Consider the following 12,648-nt stretch of genomic DNA (forward strand, 5'->3'; position numbering starts at 1 on the left):
TTTATTGTTTTTCTTCTTGTTCTCTGTGGTTGGGTTTTTTTTGGTTTTTGTTTTGTTTTGTTTTGTTTGTTCCTTATGTTCCAAATCATTGATTTTATTCTTAGCTTCATCCATTGTACTTTTGTTTTCCTGTAAACTGTTTCTTATTTCAATTAGTGTATTCTTCTTTTCTGACTGGGTCTTTTTTATGCTACTGAGGTCTTCACTAAGTTCCTTGAATATCCTTATAACCAGTGTTTTGACTTCTGCATCTGATAGATTGCTTATATTGATTTCATTTAACTCTTTTTCTGGATTGTGATCTGTTCTTATATTTGGGCCATGTTTCTTTGTCTCCTCATTTTGGCAGTCTCCTTGTGTTTGTTTCTATGTATTAGGAAGAGCTGCATTGACTCTGTGTCTTGGTAGTGTGGCCTAATGTAGTTGGTGTCCTGTGGGGTCTAGTGACACTGTCTCCCATATCACCCAAGCTGGGTACTCAAGGTGTACCCTTTATGTGGGCTGAGTACACCCTCCTCTTATAGTTGAGTCTTGGTTGCTATTGGTAGATCAATGGGGGGGATGTAGCCTGGCCATTCAGCTGCAAGGACTGGCTGTGACCACTGATCACCAGCCTCCACCCTCCGTGGAGGATCAGCTGTGCAGGGGCTAGTTGGGGGTGCTCCAATGTGATCTGCAGCTGTCCACTGGGTGCATTGGTCCTGGGGTTCCCCGAGTACTGCAGGCCAAGGTCAGCCCTCACCTGTATTTTGCCGGGGCACCCTGCCTGAGCTGTAAAACAATCTGAGATGGCTTCCCCTTATGCTGGACTTGGAGATTCCCAGGTGAAGTCAAACTGTGACACTAATCTGGCTGCCTCTAGGGTTCACTGAAACTAACTGTTGCTTGTTTGATAGGATTTAGGAGCAAAGACTAGCCATTCTTACGGAAAAGCAGCTTGGGAGGCCCATGAATTGGGGGTGGGGTGGAGTCTATGGGGATCTCCAAGGTGTGTCACACAATGTTAGCCAAGTTGATGGAGTTTCAGATATGGCACCAGCCTATCAGCTCTGTAGGAGGAGGGCTGAGGAAAGGGACAAATGCCTCTGTCAACCGTTGCCAGGTACTTCAGTATTTCCCTGTATGCCACTGGTGCCCTTCAAGCTGCCACTCCAGTGTTTGAGCTCAAAGAGAGAGAGTCTGAGCAGGTGAGTCTGTATGTGGGTTTCCCAAGAGGACTGCTTAGGGCTCCAGCAGCCTCCTCCACTGACTCAACTGCTGCTTGTTTTCACAGCCAGAAGTTGTGGGCACTTACCTTCGTGGAGCTAGAATCCTGGCCTGGGGGTCCTGGTGTGGGTCTGGGACTCCTCCCTCCCAAGATATCTCTCCCAAATTTTTATCCATATTGGTGTTGGGCCAGCCTGTTCCATGTCCATGCCCCTCCTACCAGTCTGGACAGATGTGGTTTCTTCAATTCTGTAGTTGCCAGATTCTGTTCAACTTGGTTTCTGGCATTCCTGAGTGATAATTGTTCTATATTTTAGTTGGAATTTTGATGTGGTTGTGTGAAGAGGTGAGCCATGTCTGCCTATATCGCCATCTTGACCAGAAGGTGCACTATTTTTCAAACACTCTATTGTCAATAAATGATTGCAAAATTCAATTGCATTTTGTTATCTCTATTTTGTCATGTGGCCTTCCTTGGGCCAATCTCTGTGGTCAGGAAAATGGAATACTCTAATTAGTTATGCTCCAAGTTACATACTAATTTCTGGAATTGAGTTGAGTCAACTCCACCCCAACTATATGGACTAAGAATTTGCAAAGATTATTTCTGTTCCAGAGAGTTACTAGGAAATAGATTTCACTACAGCAGCAGAGGTGAGTAGCTATGACAGAGACCTTATGGCCCACAAAGCCTGACATATTTACAGTGTGCAGTTTGACAGACAAACTTGCTAAATTCTGATCTAGTCATTGCTTGAATTTTTTTGGTGACAAAAATTCTTTCTGGAAAATAATTATTTTCTAAAAGATTTAAATATGTACATATATTTATTTAATGTGTCATCCATGAAATAATAAAGAAATATACATATATAATTTCATGTGTCATCCATTTTACTTGCCTGAAATAGCATCCCACTTAGAAAACTATTTCAGTTACAATTCAAGATTTCTGGATTCATACCGAAATTGTACCAAATTGGACTCACTTTTCTTGTGCAGAAGGTATTCCTTGCATAAAAGTTAAATTTTAAAATATCCTATAATCCTCTAGCAGCTTCATAATAAGATAAGATTTTCTCTGAATACTCTTAGCTTTTTAATGACAAGATGAGTTATAACATGTCAGAATTATCCTTTAAAAATACATGATTCAGTCAGTTGCATTTACTTATTAAAAAAACTTTTCTTAAAGTAATTAATTGACTAAAATATGACTGTCCTGCCTCAGTAGTTTCACTAAAATTATGCAGTATAGATATTATAATTTACTCATGATTTTAGCTATAATTGAATTATAGATACTTAATTTGATATTTTTGTCTTAATATTATGTAACATTAACATGTTACTACTGCTACAAATCTTCATACTTTTAGAATATGTAAAATATCTACATTTATTTTTATTGTTAGGATCATTTCACACTACATTTTATTAAAATTCTGTGAAGGTCAATAGGGAGTAGATTACGTTATAAAAATATTACAATATCTTATTGCCTTCTGCTGTGTTATATTTTTCCCATGTGTAAATTTACCACAGGTTATACTACAGGTTGCCTTACAACTTTTAATTCTTTCTTTACAAATTTGTCATCTTTTATTAATCATTTACTTTTTGAGATCCAACTGTATTCTGTTGATTTACTCTGCTCTGTTGTCATTGCTGAAATTACACCCCTTACTTGATAGTCTCTAGACCAATGTGCAATAGAAATAGAATGTGAAACACAAATGTGAGCCACTTATATATTTTGGGTATTCTAGTGGCTACATTTAAATTAGTACAAAGGAAGAAATATTCATTTTAATATATTTTTAACATGATATATCCTGAATATTACCATTTCAACATGTAATTAACATAAAATATTAATTTTATAATTTACCTTCTTATTTTTATTAAGTCTTTAAAATCCAGCTTCTAGCTTACATTTTTTACATTTCTCGAGACCATAGGGCTCACTTGAAATTTATTTGAATTTTAAGTATTTTTGATCATTACTCTCCTAAATTAACTTTTTAAAAAGTTGGGTGCTTTCCTTGGGTTGCAAATAAATAGAATCTTACTTGAATAATCTAAGTTTGAATGTCCTTGATTTATAAAGTAACAGTGCAGACAGTACAAATTAGTCACACCAACATAATAGGATTGATAAAATCCACAAAATCTGTATTTAGATAAACTAAATTATTATTTGTCTGTCTTGCATAAGATTAATAAATATTTATCTATTCATTTATTCATTTTTAAAGTATATTTTATTGATTATGCTATTACACTTTTCCCAATTTTTCCCCCTTTCCCACTTCGTCCTGCACCCTCAACCCTCCAATATTCCCTATCCCCTAGTTCATGTCCATGGGTTGTACATATAAGTTCTTTGAGTTTTCTGTTTCCTATACTATTTTTTATCTCTCCTATTTTATGCCTACCAATTATCCTTCTTCTTCCCTGTACCTTTCCCTCCCTATTCCTCCCTTCCCCCTCCTCATTAAAAACCCTCCATATGATGTCCATTTCTCTGGTTATATTCCTAGTAGTTCACTTACTTTTTGTTTTCTTTGTTTTGTTTTTTTTTAGGTCCATTTGTTGATAGCTGTCAGTTTGTTGTCATTTTACTGTTCATAGTTTTGATCTTCTTCTATTCCTTAAAAAAGTCCCTTTAACATTTCATATAATAAGGGGTTGGTGATGATGAACTCCTTTAACTTGACCTTATCTGGGGAGCACTTTATCTGCCCTTCCATTCTAACTGAAAGCTTTGCTGGATAGAGTAATCTTGGATGTAGGTCCTTGCCTCTCATGACTTCAAATACTTCTTTCCAGCCCCTTCTTGCCTGCAAGGTTTCTTTGGGAAATCACCTGCTAGCCTCATGGGAACTCCTTTGTAGGTCACTCTCTCCTTTCCTCTTGCTTCTTTTAGGATTCTTTCTTTATCTTTGATCTTGGGTAACTTAATGATGATGTGCCTTGGTGTGTTCCTCCTTGGGTTCAAATTCTTTGGGAAATCAGCTGATAGTCTCATAGGAACTCTTTTGTAGGTCACTCTCTTCTTTACTCTTGCTTCTTTTAGGATTCTTTCTTTATCTTTGATCTTGGGTAACTTAATGATGATGTGCCTTGGTGTATTCCTCCTTGGGTCCAACTTCTTTGGGACTCTATGAGCTTCCTGGACTTCCTGGAAGTCTATTTCCTTCACCAGATTGGGGAAGTTTTCCTTCATTATTTGTTCAAATAAGTTGTCAATTTCTTGCTTTTGTTCTTCTCCTTCTGGCACACCTACAATTTGGATATTGGAATGTTTCAAGTTGTCCCAGAGGTTGCTAAGTCTCTCTTCGTTTTTTTGGATTCTTGTTTCTTCATTCTGTTTCACTTGGATGTTTATTTTTTCCTTTTGTTCCAAATTATTGCTTTGAGTCCTGGTTTCCTTCCTGTCACTGTTGACTCCCTGAATATTTTTCTTTATTTAATTTTAGATATCTTTCATTTGTTCTTTCATTTTTTCAACAAAGCTCAATCAGTTCTGTGAGCATTTTGATTACCAGGGCTTTAAATTCTCTATCAGATAGGTTGGCTATCTCCTCATCACTTAGCTCTCTTTCTGAAGTTTTGCTGTTCTTTATTTGGGTCCTATTTCTTTGTCTCAGCTCACCTTTTAAGTTGTAATGGGGCAGGGCCTTAGGTATTCACCCAGGCAGGGAACCCTCCATGTTGTGCTGTGGGGCTGCCGGTTGGGGAGGGGCCACAGAGGGAACAATGCAGCTCACCTGCTTGGCTCTTGCTCCACTTTCCAGTAAACTCTTGTGTGAGATGGAGTTTTTCCCACTGTGGCAACCAATGTAGTCCACAGTCAGCTCTGAGTCTCAGTTTCCTGTTCAGTCAGCCCTACCTGTGTGATCTACAACCTCGCCTGCGGTTCTCTCTGCTAACTTACTGGTCTGGTTGTTCTGGTTGACTGTTTCTTTAACTCCTTGGTTGTTGGAGTTCCATGCAGTATGATTTTCTGGCACTTCTGGTTGTTTATTGATTTTAGATTGGCTGTTATACTCCTTTCAGTTGTTTGAGGAAGCAAAGGGTTTCTATTTATGTGTCCATCTTGGCCAGAACTCCCAAGATTAATAAATATTTAAATACTACCTACTCACTTTCAGGGGGTTGTTTTAATATTAAGAATTATGGAAAGTTTGTAAACCAAATTTAATGTCAGTTTAATTTTTTAAAAAGATTTCATTTATTTATTTCTTAGAGAGGGGGAAGGGAAGAAGAAAGAGAGGAAATGAAACATCAGTGTGTGGCTGCCTCTTGTGCCCAGCTACTAGGGGGAGACCTGGCTGGAAACCCAGGCATGTGCCGCAATTGGGAATTGAACTGGCAACACTTTGGTTTGCAGGCCTGCACTGAGCTATACCAGGCAGGGCTCAGTTTAATTTCTTAATTGATTTAGGTTAGCAGTGTGTTAAGTATTATTTATTGTATGCTTTTATTCAAATAGTTAATTCAGTTTCAATCTAAAGAATAATCTAATTAATTTTGATAGTATACCTTTATTCTATTCTAGATTCAATTTTGAGTTTCCCACCAGTTATTTACTTTAGTGTGTACATTTATGTACATCTATATGTGTTTCAAAAATGATTTTGGCAGCATTAATTTTTTTCTTTTTTTCTCATTTTTTAAAATTTTAATCATTGTTCAAATACAGTTTTCTCCTTTTTACTCCCAATCCAGCCAACCCACCCAACCCTCCCCACTTCCCTCCCATTACCACCCTCCCCCTGGTTTTTGTCCATATGTCCTTTAAATTTGTTCCAATAAACCCTTCCCATTCTCCCTTGAAATTCTCTCTTCTCTCCCCTGTGGCCACTGTCAGCCTGTCCTCTATTTCAGTGTCTTTGGTTATATTTTGCTTGTTTCTTTGTTTTGTTGTTTAGGTTCCTGTTAAAGGTGAGATCATATGGTATTTGTCTTTCACTGCCTGGCTTGTTAAGCTTAGCATAATGTTTTCCAGCTCCATCCACGCTGTTGCAAAGGGTAGGAGCTCCTTCTTTCTTTCTGCTGCATAGAATTCCATTGTGTAAATGTACCATAGTTTTTTGATCCATTCATTTACTGATGGGCATCTTGGTTGCTTCCAGCATCTAGCTATTGTAAATTGTGCTGCTATGAACATTGGGATGCATAGGTTCTTTTGAATTGGTGTTTTAGTATTCTTAGGATATAGTCCCAGCAGTGGAATTGCTGGGTCAAAAGGCAGATCCATTTTTAGTTTTCTGAGGAAGTTCCATACTGCTTTCCATAGTGGTTGTACCAGTCTGCAGTCCCACCAACAGTGCACTAGGGTCCCCTTTTCTCCACAACCTCTCCAACACTTGTTGTTTGTTGCTTTGTTTATGATGGCCATTCTGACTGGTGTGAAGTGGTATCTCATTATGGTTTTAATTTGCATCTCTCTGATAGCTAGCGATATTGAACATCGTTTCATGTGTCTTTGGATTTTCTGTATGTCCTCCTTGGAGAAGTGTCTGTTCAAGTCCTTTGCCCACTTTTTAATTGGATTCCTTGTCTTCTTAGAGTGCAGTCGTGTAAGTTCTTTATATATTTTGGAGATTAAACCCTTGTCTGAGATATCATTGGCAAATATGTTTTCCCAAAGAGTTGGTTCTCTTTTTATTTTGATACTGTTTTCTTTAGCTGTGCAGAAGCTTTTATTTTTGATGAGGTCCCATTTGTTTATTCTTTCCTTTATGTCCCTTGCTCTAGGAGACATGTCAGTAAAAAAGTTTCTGCTTGGAATATCTGAGATTTTCCTACCTACATTCTCTTCTAGGACTTTAATGATGCCACGTTTTATATTTCAGTCTTTTATCCACCTTGAATTTATTTTTGTATATGGTGTAAATTGGTGTTCAAGTTTCATTTTTTTGCACGTAGCTGTCCAGTTCTCCCAACACCATTTGTTGAAGAGGCTATTTTTACTCCATTTTATGTTGCTGCCTCCTTTGTCAAATGTTAATTGACCATAGAGACTTGGGCTTATTTCTGGGCTGTCTGTTCTGTTCCATTGGCCTATGTGCCTGTTTTTATGCCAGTACCAGGCTGTTTTGATTACAGTGGCCTTGTAGTATAGTTTAGTGTCGGGTATTGTGATCCCACCTACTTTATTCTTCTTTCTCAAAATTGCAGCAGCTATCTGGGGTCGTTTATAATTCCATACAAATTTTTGAAGTGTTGTTCTATGTCTGTGAAATAAGCCATTGGTACTTTAATAGGTATTGCATTGAATGTGTAAATTGCTTTGGGTAGTATGGACATTTTGATGATATTAATTCTTCCAATCCATGAACACGGTATATGTTTCCATTTGTTTGTGTCTTCCTTGATTTCTTTCCTCAGTGTTCTGTAGTTTTCTGAATACAGGTCTTTTATCTCTTTGGTTAGGTTTATTCCTGGGTGTTTTATTTTTCTTTTTGCTATTTCAAATGGGAATTTTTCCTTGATCTCTGTTTCTGTTGTTTCATTGTTGGTGTACAGAAATGCCTTTGATTTCTGGATATTGACTTTGTATCCCGCTGTTTTGCCAAATCATTTATTAGGTCAAGCAGTTTTTGGGTAGAGTCTATAGGATTTTCTTTTCTTTTCTTTTTTTTTTTCTAAAAGACTTTCTTTCTTTCTTTCTTTCTTTCTTTCTTTATTTATTTATTTTTGAGTGCCTCTTTTTTTATTATCTTTTAATCATTGTTCAAATACAGCGTTCTCCTTTTTAATCCCAATCCTTTCCCTCCTCCCACCCTCCCCACTTCCCTATCATTACAGCCCTCCCCTTAGTTTATGACCATGTGCCCTTTAAGTTTGTTCCTGTGAGCCCTTCCCACTGACCCCTTAAATTCCCTCTTGTCTCCCCTCCCATCACCGTCAGCCTGTCCTCTATTTCAGTGTCTTTGGTTATATTTTGCTTGCTTCTTTGTTTTGTTATTTAGGTTCCTGTTAAAGGTGAGATCATATGGTATTTGTCTTTCACTGCCTGGCTTGTTTCGCTAAGCATAATGTTTTCCAGCTCCATCCACGCTGTTGCAAAGGGTAGGAGCTCCTTCTTTCTTTCTGCTGCATAGAATTCCATTGTGTAAATGTACCATAGTTTTTTGATCCATTCATTTACTGATGGGCATCTTGGTTGCTTCCAGCATCTAGCTATTGTAAATTGTGCTGCTATGAACATTGGGATGCATAGGTTCTTTTGAATTGGTGTTTTAGTATTCTTAGGATAGAGTCCCAGCAGTGGAATTGCTGGGTCAAAAGGCAGATCCATTTTTAGTTTCCTGAGGAAGTTCCATACTGCTTTCCATAGTGGTTGTAAGAGTCTGCAGTCCCACCAGCAGTGCACTAGGGCCCCCTTTTCTCCACAACCTCTCCAACACTTGTTGTTTGTTGCTTTGTTTATGATAGCCATTCTGACTGGTGTGAAGTGGTATCTCATTGTGGTTTTAATTTGCATCTCTCTGATAGCTAGCGATATTGAACATCGTTTCATGTGTTTTTGGATTTTCTGTATGTCCTCCTTGGAGAAGTGTCTGTTCAAGTCCTTTGCCCACTTTTTAATTGGATTCCTTGTCTTCTTAGAGTGCAGTTGTGTAAGTTCTTTATATATTTTGGAAATTAAACCCTTTTCTGAGGTATCATTGGCAAATATGTTTTCCCATACAGTTGGTTCTCTTTTAATTTTGATACTGTTTTCTTTAGCTGTGCAGAAGCTTTTAATTTTTGATGTCCCATTTGTTTATTCTTTGCTTTATGTCCCTTGCTCTAGGGGACATGTCAGTAAAAAAGTTCCTTCGTGAAATATCTGAGATTTTCCTACCTACGTTCTCCTCTAGGACTTTAATGGTGTCACGTTTTATATTTAAGTCTTTTATCCACCTTGAATTTATTTTTGTATATGGTGTAAGTTGGTGCTGAAGTTTCATTGTTTTGCACGTGGCTGTCCAGTTCTCCCAACACCATTTGTTGAAGAGGCTATTTTTATCCCATTTAGTGTTGCTGCCTCCTTTGTCAAATATTAATTGACCATAGAAACTTGGGGTTATTTCTGCGCTCTCTGTTCTGTTCCATTGGTGTATGTGCCTGTTTTTAGGCCAGTACCAGGATGTTTTGATTACAGTGGCCTTGTAGTATAGTTTAGTGTCAGGTATTGTGACCCCTCCTACTTTACTCGTCTTTCTCAAAATTGCAGCAGCTATTCAGGGTCGTTTATAATTCCATATAAATTTTTGAAGTGTTTGTTCTATGTCTGTGAAATATGCCATTGGTACTTTAATAGGAATTGCATTGAATGTGTAAATTGCTTTGGGTAGTATGGACATTTTAATGATATTAATTCTTGCAATCCATGAACACGGTATATGTTTCCATTTGTTTGTGTCTTCCTTGATTTCTTTCCTCAGTGTTCTGTAGTTTTCTGAATACAGGTCTTTTACCTCTTTGGTTAGGTTTATTCCTCGGTATTTTATTTTTCTTTTTGCTATTTCAAATGGGATTTTTTCCTTGATCTCTGTTTCTGCTGTTTCATTGTTGGTGTACAGAAATGCCTTTGATTTCTGGATATTGACTTTGTATCCCGCTGTTTTGCCAAATTCATTTATTAGGTCAAGCAGTTTTTGGGTAGAGTCTATAGGATTTTCTATGTATACTATCATGTCATCTGCAAACAGTGACAGTTTTGTTTCCTCCTTTCTGATTTGAACGCCTTTTATTACTTTTTCTTGTCTGATTGCTGTGGCTAAAACTTCCAGTACTATATTGAATAGAAGTGGTGAAAGTGGACAGCCTTGTCTTGTTCCTGATCTTAGTGGAAACTATTTTAATTTTTGGCCATTGAGTATGATGTTGGCTGAAGGTCTCTCATATATGGCATTTATTATGTTGAGAAATGCTCCCTCTATTCCCACTTTGCCGAGTGTTTTTATCATGAATGGGTGCTGTACCTTATTGAATGCTTTTTCTGCATCAATTGATATAATCATGTGGTTTTGTCTTTGCTTTTGTTTATGTGATGTATTACATTTACTGATTTGCGAATATTGTACCATCCTTGCATCCCTGGAATGAATCCCACTTGGTCATGGTGTATGATCTTTTTAATGTACTGTTGGATGTGGTTTGCCAGTATTTTGTTGAGGATTTTAGCGTCAATGTTCATCAGTGATATTGGCCTAAAGTTTTCTTTCTTTTTTGTGTCTTTATCTGGTTTTGGAATTAGGATGATGTTGGCCTCATAAAAAGAGTTTGGGAGACTCCCATCTTTTCGGATTTTTTGGAATAGTCTGTGAAGGATAGTGGTTAGCTCTTCTAAATGCTTCATAGCATTCTCCTGTGAAACCAACTAGTCCCGGGCTTTGTGTGTTGGGAGTTTTTTGATTACTGCTTCAATTTCTTTTGTTGTTATTGGTCTGTTCAGGCTTTCTGCTTCTTTTTCATTGAGTTTTGGAGGATTATATTTTTCGAGAAATTTGTCCATTTCACCTAGGTTTTCAAATTTCTTGGCATACAGCTCTTTGTAGTAATTTCTTACAATCTTTTGTATTTCTGTGGTATCTGTTTTAATCTCTCCTCTTTCATTTCTGATTGTGTTTATTTGGGTCTTCTCTCTTTTTTTCCTGATGAGTCTGCTTAAAGGCTTGTTGATTTTGTTTATCTTTTCAAAGAACCAACTCTTGGATTCATTGATCCTCAGAATTGTGCTTTTAGACTCTATGTCATTTAATTCTGCTCTGATCTTGGTTATTTCCTTCCTTCTGCTTGCTCTGGGCTGCCTTTGTTGTTGTTCCTCAAGTTCTTGTAGACATAGGGTTAGGTTGTTTGTTTGGAATGTTTCTAACCTTTTTAGGTGGGCCTGTATCACTATGAACTTCCCTCTAAGGACTGCCTTGGCTGTGTCCCATAAGTTTTGGGTTGTGGTGAGTTCATTTTCATTTGTTTCCAGAAACCTTTTGATTTATTCCCTAATATCATTCTTGACCCATTCATTGTTTAATAGCATGCTATTTAATCTCCATGATTTTGAGTGTTTTTGGTTTTTTTCCTTCGGGTTGGTTTCTAGCTTCAGTCCCTTGTGGTCTGAGAAAATGCTTGGTATGATTTCAATTTTCTTGAAATTGTTGAGGCTTGTTTTGTGTCCTATCATGTGATCTATCTTTGAGAATGTTCCATGTACCTTTGAAAAGAATGTATATTTAGCTTCTTTTGGATGGAGGGCTCTGTATATATCAGTAAAGTCCATTTCATCAAGGGTATTGTTCAATGCCACAATATCTTTGTTGATATTTTGTTTAGAAGATCTGTCCATTTTTGATAGTGGGGTGTTAAAATCTCCCACAATAATTGTGTTGCTGTCCATATCTTTCTTGAAGTCCTCTAAGATTTTCTTTATGTATTTGGGTGCTCCTATGTTGGGTGCATATATATTTACAATATTTATGTCTTCTTGATGGAATCTTGCCTTGAGTATTATGAAGTGACCTTCTGGGTCTCTCTTTATGGACATTTTTTGGAGGTCTATTTTGTCTGATATGAGTATTGCTACCTCAGCTTTTTTTTCCTGTCCATTTGCTTAGAAAATTTGTTTCCAGCCCTTCACTTTCAGCCTGTGTAGGTCTTTTATGTTGAGGTGGGTCTCTTGTAGACAGCAGTTATGTGGGTCATTTTTTCTTATCCAATCAGCTATTCTTTGTCTTCACAGACATATTCTATGTCTTTTGATTGGAGCATTTAATCCATTTACGTTTAAGGTTATTATTGATAGGTACTTATTCATTGTCTTTTATGTACGTGTCTTCCTCTCTCTCTCTCTTTTCCCTCCCTTCCTTAAAGCAGTTCTTTTAGAATCTCTTGCAGAGCTGGTTTAGTCGAGGTGTATTCTTTTAGACTTCTTTTGTCTGGGAAGCTTCTTATTTGGCCTTCTATCTTGATTGAGAGCCTTGCTGGATATAGTAGCCTTGGTTGCAGACCTCTGGTTCTCATTACCTGGAGTATTTCTTGCCATTCTCTTCTGGAGTGAAGTGTTTCCTTTGAGAAGTCAGCTGTTAGCCTTATTGGGGCTCCCTTGTATGTTACTTCCTTTTTCTCCCTTGCTGCCTATAAGATTCTCTGTTTTGTCTTGAAATTTTGTCATTTTAATTATGATGTGCCTTGGGGTGGGCCTCTTTGGGTTCCTCTTGATTGGGACTCTCTGTGTTTCCTGGATTTGTGTGACTTTTTCTCTCATCAAATTAGGGAAGTTCTCCTTCATTACTTGTTCCACTAGGTTTTCGATCCCTTGCTCTTCTTCTTCTCCTTCTGGTATCCCTATTATACAGATATTATTACATGTCATATTGTCTTGCATTTCTCTTAATCCCTCTTCATTCTTTGTGAGCCTCTTTTCCTTTTCTTGCTCTTTCTGGA

Source organism: Phyllostomus discolor, chromosome 1, assembly GCF_004126475.2.
Source record: "Phyllostomus discolor isolate MPI-MPIP mPhyDis1 chromosome 1, mPhyDis1.pri.v3, whole genome shotgun sequence".
Taxonomy (NCBI): domain Eukaryota; kingdom Metazoa; phylum Chordata; class Mammalia; order Chiroptera; family Phyllostomidae; genus Phyllostomus; species Phyllostomus discolor.